This window comes from Anoplophora glabripennis, unplaced genomic scaffold (genome assembly GCF_000390285.2).
Source record: "Anoplophora glabripennis isolate ALB-LARVAE unplaced genomic scaffold, Agla_2.0 scaffold9, whole genome shotgun sequence".
NCBI classification, from domain to species: Eukaryota; Metazoa; Arthropoda; class Insecta; order Coleoptera; family Cerambycidae; genus Anoplophora; species Anoplophora glabripennis.
Window position 1 is genome coordinate 477,755 of NW_019416258.1, and position 7,679 is coordinate 485,433.

Genomic DNA, 7,679 nt, shown 5'->3' on the forward strand with positions numbered 1-7,679 from the left:
AATTGTAGGAGACCATTATAATTTAAAGAATAAAATGATATATTTTTTTACAGTGGCGAGACGATCAGAGACAGCTATCCGAGAATGGAACGGTTCTTCTACGGTGGCGACGGGGAATCGAACGGTTTTTCCACGGCAGCAAAGCGCTCGTGAATAGAAACGGCTTGATGAGCAATCAGGAGATGGCGAGACAATCCGGGGAGGCGTGGCGGACGGATCAGGAGGCGGCTATCTGGAAATGGAGCGGTTTTTCCACGGCGATGACGGCGATTTGCAGGCTTTCCACGGAGGCGACGGGGAATGGAACGGTTTTTCCACGGCAGCGAAGCGATCGACGATAGAGAGGCGTGACGGACGATCAGGAGGCGACTATCTAGATATGGAATGGTTCTCTCAAGGTGGCGACGGGGAATGAAACGGTTCCTCCCGACCGGCGAAGCGGTCGGAGATAGAGATGCGTGGCGGACAATCGGGAGGCAGCTATCCGGGGATGGACTGGTTCTTCCACGGCGACGTCGGGGATTGGCGGTCTGCGACGGGGAGTGGAATGGTAGCAGTCGGGAATGGAACAATCAGGAAGCGGCGGAGCATGGCTGTCCGGGAATGGAATGGTTCTTCCACGGCGATTAGTGGGATTGGAACGGTTTTTCTACGTCAGCGACTGGTGAGGGGATCAGAAGAGATGTGGCGGACGATTAGGAGGCGGCTTTCCGGGAATGGAACGGTTCTTCCACGGCAGCTAGAGGGATTGGAACACTTTTTCCACAACAGCGACGGATATTCCCTACTTCCACGGCGGTGACAGGGATTGGCGGCCCTTCCTCGGCAACGAGGGGGAATGGAACGGTTTTTCCACTGCGACTCTCCAGGAATGGCACGGTTCTTCCACGGCGGCTAGAGGGATTGGAAAGGTTTTTCCACTGCAACGATGGAGATTGGTAGTCCTTACTTCCACGACGGCGACGGGGATTGGCGGTCCTTCCAAGGCAACGAGCGGGAATGGAACGGAAGAGGTGGTATGAGGGGCAATGATCAAGGAAGACGTAGCAGACGATCAGGAGGCGGTTGTCCGAGGATGGAACAGTTCTTCCACGGCGGTGATGGGGACTGTCGGTCCTTCAACGACTGCGAAGAGGGATGGAGGAGACGATCAGGGGAGGCGTGGCGGACGTTCAGGAGGCGGTTTCCAGGTATAGAATGATTCCTCCACGGCGGCGATGGGGATTGGCGGTCCTTCAAGACGGCGAGGAGGGATGGACGAAGCGATCAGGGAAAGCGTGGCGGACGTTCAGGAGGCGGTTGTCCGGGGGTAGAATGGTTCTTCCACGTCGGCGACGGGGATTTGCAGTCTTTCCTAGGCCGGGAGGGACGTGGCGGTTGATCAGGAGGTCACTAGGTATCCTTAAATAGATAGTTTTTTTTAATTTTTACAGCAGCGACGGGGAATGGGACGGTTTTTTAACGGCAGCAAAGCGGTTGGGAACAGAGATGGCGTGGCGGACGATCAGGAACCGGTTGTCCTGAAATGGAACGCTGCTTCCACGGCAGCGACGGGAATTGGCGGTCCTTCCACAGCGGCGAGGAGAGATGGAACGGTTTTTCCACGGCAGCGAAGCGGTCTTATGCAGAAATGGGACGGTTTTTTCACGGCGACGACGGGGAATGGGACGGTTTTTCAGATGCAGCGAGGCAGTCAGGGGAGGCGTGGCAGACGGTTATCCTGTGATGAAACGGTTTTTCCACGGCAGCGAAGCGGTCAGGGATGAAGAGACGTGGCGGACAAACAGGTGGCGACTATCCGGAAATGGGACGGTTTTTTCTCGACGGCGATGGGAAATGGGATGGTTTTTCAGATGCAGCGAAGCGGTCAGGAAAGAGATTGCGCGGCAGACAATCGGGAAGCGGCAAAGCGCTCAGGGGAGACGTGGCGGACGGTCAGGAGGCAGTTATCTTGGGATGGTGGCGGATGATCAGGAATCGGTTGTCCTGAGATGGAACCGTGCTTCCACGACAGCGACGGGGATTGGCGGTCCTTCCACAGCGGTGAGAAGAGATGAAACGGTTTTTCCACGGCAGCGAAGCGGTCTTATGCAGAAATGGGACGGTTTTTTCACGGCGACGACGGGGAATGGGACGGTTTTTCAGATGCAGCGAGGCAGTCAGGGGAGGCGTGGCAGACGGTTATCCTGTGATGAAACGGTTTTTCCACGGCAGCGAAGCGGTCAGGGATGAAGAGACGTGGCGGACAAACAGGTGGCGACTATCCGGAAATGGGACGGTTTTTTCTCGACGGCGATGGGAAATGGGATGGTTTTTCAGGTGCAGCGAAGCGGTCGGGAACAGAGCAGGGCAGAATATCAGAGGCGATTAGGGTAGGCGTAGCTGACGATCACGAGACGATTGTCATCGGTTGCAACGGTATTTCCACGGCGGCGAGGAGGGATGGACTATCCGGAAATGGGACGGTTTTTTTACGGCGGCGACGGGAAATGGGACGGATTTTCAACGGCAGCGAATCGGTCGGGAACAGAGATGGTGCGACAGGGATTAAGATGGCGTAACGGAGGTGATAGTAGAATAGGACGGTTTGTTTCTAGCGATTATATGCTCTGAGAAAAAGCTGGCACTTGGATGAACAGCAAGCTGCGAAATGATCCGAAAAATAGACATGGCGAACAAGTAAAAGTAGCAATCAGATGGCAGCGATGAAGGAATGATAATATTTTTCCATGCAAGGTAATTAATTAGGTAAAAAAATTGTTTGGCAGACGACCATAAGTGGGAGAATGACAGTTTTTTTTCACAGTGGCAATACCATCGGTAGTAGCAATCATGATGGATAGCATAGTGTGGACAATCTGAAGACGACGATGGGGGATTAAAGTTGCATGGCGAACGATTAGAAAATGGCGATCGGCGGTGAGATGATCTGAGAATAGCTGGCACGCGGACGCACAGGAAGCTGTGAAGTGATCAGGAAAGTCAGGAAAGACAAACAATTAGAAAAGTAGCGATCGGAAACTAAACCATTTCAAGGTAGTTTCACAGCAACAGGCAGTAGAGGAAAAAGATAAAGTAACAGTCAGATGACAGCAATAAGGGAATGAAAATATTTTTTCGGCAAGGTAATTAGGTAAGAATATTGTTAGGCAGACGTTCATAAATGTAAGAATGACACGATTTTTTTCAGTGGCAAAACCATCGATAGCAATCATGATGGATAGCATAGTGGAAGATTTGAAGACGAATGAATGATTTGGAAATTAAAATGGCGTGACAGACGATTAGAATAGAAAGATGTTTGCATGGCGAATCATGGATAAAGATGGCGCTGCAAGCAATCAGAAGACGACGGTTTTCTTCAAAAATGGAACTGTTTTTCCAAAGCGTAAAGTGATCCTGGAAGATGCCAAGCAACGATCAAATGGCTGCTACCCACAAATGGAATTGTTTTGTTACGAAAACGAGACTATTTAGGAAGATTGCGTGGCAGACAATCAAAAGGATACTATCCAAGGAGATAGAGAAAAAAATTGAGCAGAAAAGAGATGGTATAGCAAACAACCAGATGGCAGCTATGAGGCAACGACAAGATTTTTCCATGACGGCTATTTTTCATAGTGCTAAGGCCAACCATCGATGACAATCATTATAGACAGCGCCTGAAGATGGCGATGGGGGATTGAAGTTGTGTGGCGGATATTTATAAGGCGGCGATCGGAGAATAAAACGATTTTGTCACATTGGCAAGGCAATTACGGATGAAATTGGCATGACAGACGATCGGAAGGCAATTTGCACGGCGAATCATGAATAAAGATAGCATAATGGACAATCAGAATATGGCGGCAGAGGAGTGGTGTTGCAGACGACTAAAAAATGCCAAGTGACGGATCATTTGACTGCTATCCACAAATGGAACGGTTTTGTTACAAGAACGAGGTCTACGGTCAGAAAGAAGGTATCTAAAAAATTGAGAAGAAAAAAGGTGTAATGCAGGGTTAGAGGACCGCTGTCTCAAGAGTAATGGGGTGCTGCAGACTATAACGAGTTAATATTTCTTACTAACAATACGTTTCATTATACCCACTGTATCAAATGCCATGAAGAGGCAGTTTTAACACCAGTGGTAAGAGTAAGATACTTCATGAAGTGAAAGGTTATTTTGTCACTGAAATAAACTTATGTGTATGTGAAGATATCTCATTTATTTCAGAAGAGTTACTGATGAAGATGGTGTCATTGCGAGTAGAAAATTGCATACCAGTATGAATGTTACTAGTTAGAGACTAAAATCCTTGCCGACTATCGATAGGTGTTCTTTTTCTGTCAGGAGCTATACAGTGTGTCTCTGAAATAATTGCGTTCCTTGAAAATAGTGATAGATGGCACGAAAATGAACAACTTTTATTAAAACAACTGATGGTTTAAATGCTTCTATTTTCGAAAAAATTAATTAAGAAAATTGACCATAAATGAGCCGACCCTGTGCATCTTGTGCAGGTGCATGGCCAGAATGGGAACTCGAAAATCCGTACGCAATTGAATGATATCACTTCTAACACCGTTTTTCACTGAATATTTGGGCCGGAATTATTAATGAGCGCCTAATTAGGCCGTTGTTATTGCCCAATCGTATGGATGGTTTACAATATCTCTAATGTCTGCAATGACCTGCCCGCCCTTCTTGAAATTGTACCCCTAGCTGTCGAACAACGCATGTGGTTTTTACATAATGGGACACCTCACTTTCGGCTAGATTGTTCGAGATTATCTCCATCAAGTGTACGGAATACGGTGGATTGAACAAGGTGGATCGGTAGCACGGCCTCCATGGTCTCCCGATTTAAACCCTTTTGACTTCTTTTTGTAGGGCAATTTAAAAAATAAGGTATACCGAAGTGAAAACCGTCGAGGATTTGCGCAAGCGTATCACAGCTGCCACGAATAATTTGCATTTACAACAGCGACCAGGAAGAACATTCGCTTTAGTACGACAAAATTGGATAAGGCGTGCCCAAATATATGTACATCGAGGGACAAAATTTCGAACAGCTTTTGTAATAAGGTATGTGCTACTTTTTTTATAAATTTCATGTTTGTAATAGTGATCAAGTACCGCAATTCTTCAAAATTAATGTAACAAAATTTTATTTATTTTAAAGACTGCTCAGATCTATCTATCTTTAAGTTTATTTTAAAGTACACATATGTTGAACATTCTCAATTTTTTTTTGGATAAGATAAATTCTGCAACCTGTATGTGACAATATTTTAAGAATAACATATGTCTGTCTTATTAATGTTTTTTTAATGTAAAATATAATTCGCAGAATGGAGAACTTATGGAGTACTCATATATTTGTTCGGAGCGTTAATCCGCGGAGTAGTTGTTTCCTACAGTATCGTCAATTAAGAATTGTCTGATATATGTAAAACTTACCACGGGCGTTTATAAAAATATTTTAATCTCGATTTTGTCTGCAGGGATACTTCACAACTTCAAGATGTATGGTATACACTCGTCCAACACAAGTTAAAACCGGCAGATACAAACTTCATTAATAATATATAAAATAAGTTAAGTCTCACTGTAATAAATCCATAAGTTCATTTGTAAAATACTTAATTAAAAATAAAACGTTCGGATTATTTTCTGATTTTATTTCCCCATATTTAGTTCCACTATACAATTTTCTGCTCTGTTCACTTCTAACTGCACAGCCAGGCTAGAATAATTGTCATCCACTACAAGTAGTCTTCCAGTAGCAAAACATTACACAAAATGAAATCACACCTTTGCCTTACTATACTTATTTTTACAGTAAATTGTGAATGGGTGGAAATTACACCTATTAAAAGTAATAAACATGTATCAGGTGAGTACTTAATTAATTTTATATAAAAAGGAAGGTATAGGTATGCATTTGTAGGTACTGTTTATAATATTGAAATTGAAATTTATGGAAAGAAATGGTGCAACTCGGTCTAAATTAGTAATAAATAAACTAGCAACATAAATCAACATTTTATTTTTCGAAATATTTAAAGCTGAGGACAAGATATTCAAAATTCTCGAATTTAAATTCTTTCACTAATACTTTAAGATTCATTTTAAAAAAGTATGCTACATACTTACAACAGTATTAATGCTAATTTTAGATAGCTCTTAAATTTGTTAGATTTATTCGTGACCTCTCGGTATAATTTTTTTTCGTTATAAAGTTATGGGTCCCCAAAAATATGTTCAGGAGGAAGTTTTGGGGTATCCGGTCTTCTGTTGTTAAATGTAAGCTGACTCCTAAGTACGTTCCTGAGTTAATTTTAAGAAAAAAATCCTTTGAGAGTTTGTTCAAACTGCCTATGATTAACTATAGTTACACGATTAGAAAGCATAATTTCTGACATATCAAATAATTTTTCAAGACACCATGGCTTAAATAAGGTTATGTAATAGCATATTTATCGAAGAAAAAAAAGTTACACACTAATTTTTATTACGGTTTGAATACAAATTCGCAGTTCAACAAAAAAAACTGAAAATATAAAGGTAGGTTAAAGTGTTTATAGTAACCGTCACGTTCTAGCAAACTGCAAAAGAAGCAACGGCTACAGATAAAAAGGTTGCTTCAAGTTATGACGAAATTCGTAACTACTTTTATGTGAATTAAATGGTGGGGACACGAATTCCAGAAAAAATGAAGCGATTCCAACTTTTTTCCTAATTTTCTTAATTTGTGACAGCACTCTGAACTTACAGATAATAATTAGCAGGGTTTTATGTTACATCACTCTCTGAACACGAAATGTAGCTTTATAAGATTTGGGATAATTCTTTAATTTCATGTTCACGGAACGGTATGTCCCTAAATACTTTAGGTATTGGCGGTATTGCGTAATAGCTGTTTTACATTGACAATTTATTGATCAATTAATATTTTATATGAGTAAACTCCAATAAAGAAAATAACATACTAGTACAACTGAAAATAAAGAAACTATACAGTGTATCCAAAAACAAAAGGCCCAGGAGAGCTTATTTGGGTGAAAATAAACTTATAGTTTAAAATATCCCAGTACAATTTTACTTCCTTAAAATGTTAAGGACCTTAAGTATATTTTTTTAATCTCGTTTTCTCGGGTAAAAATGATATTTCAAAATCTTTAAAATTCTTATATTAAATAAAGCACTCATTTTTGCGTACTTGTTTCCGGATGGTCCATCAAACACGGCATCTTCTGATTAGGCGTTGACTATTTTAGGTCTTTCATAAATATTATTTTAGAGATCTTTTAATATCTCATGAGCCGCGAAATGCGCGAAAGGCGTGGCGTATCCCCATAATTCTTCTAATAAACACATTGTGAAAACATTGACTCGGAATTAGAACACGTGCCTCATTACAACTAGAAATGAACTAAGGCGCTCGGGCATCAATAAAGTCAACTGGCGAACGTTCGTTATATATATTTTTCTTGTTTTAATTAAAATAATAAAGAATAGGGCATTTTATTATGATATTTGTAATCGGATCAAAGGCTTGTTTACGCTAGAGCTCGAGAGAGACTGTGAATAATAGGTGTAATGTTTTTAGGACGTAGAATAATTTAGGCGACGGTCGGAATTATGTTTCTGCGCATATGAAGGTCAAAGCTCATAAGATTTTAAAACATCTCTA

General features: G+C 42.1%; 1 protein-coding gene and 1 long non-coding RNA gene across 9 annotated transcripts in view; both read left to right on the forward strand.

Moving 5' to 3' along the window:
• Positions 1-5,652, forward strand: part of LOC108908926 — a 30,925-nt gene extending 25,273 nt beyond the window's left edge. For 7 of the 8 annotated variants that reach the window (XR_002763340.1, XR_002763346.1, XR_002763345.1 and 4 more), the window contains 4 exons: positions 54-2,748; positions 2,807-3,133; positions 3,191-5,068; positions 5,488-5,652. This is a non-coding gene — a long non-coding RNA (uncharacterized LOC108908926). The remainder of the gene's footprint in view (positions 1-53; positions 2,749-2,806; positions 3,134-3,190; positions 5,069-5,487) is intronic. The other variant, XR_002763347.1, reaches the window with a different exon arrangement.
• A 166-nt stretch (positions 5,653-5,818) lies between these two features.
• Positions 5,819-7,679, forward strand: part of LOC108908841 — a 9,365-nt gene continuing 7,504 nt past the window's right edge. The window contains exon 1 of the mRNA XM_023457286.1: positions 5,819-5,879. The gene's annotated coding sequence lies outside the window, so the exon portion shown is untranslated. The remainder of the gene's footprint in view (positions 5,880-7,679) is intronic.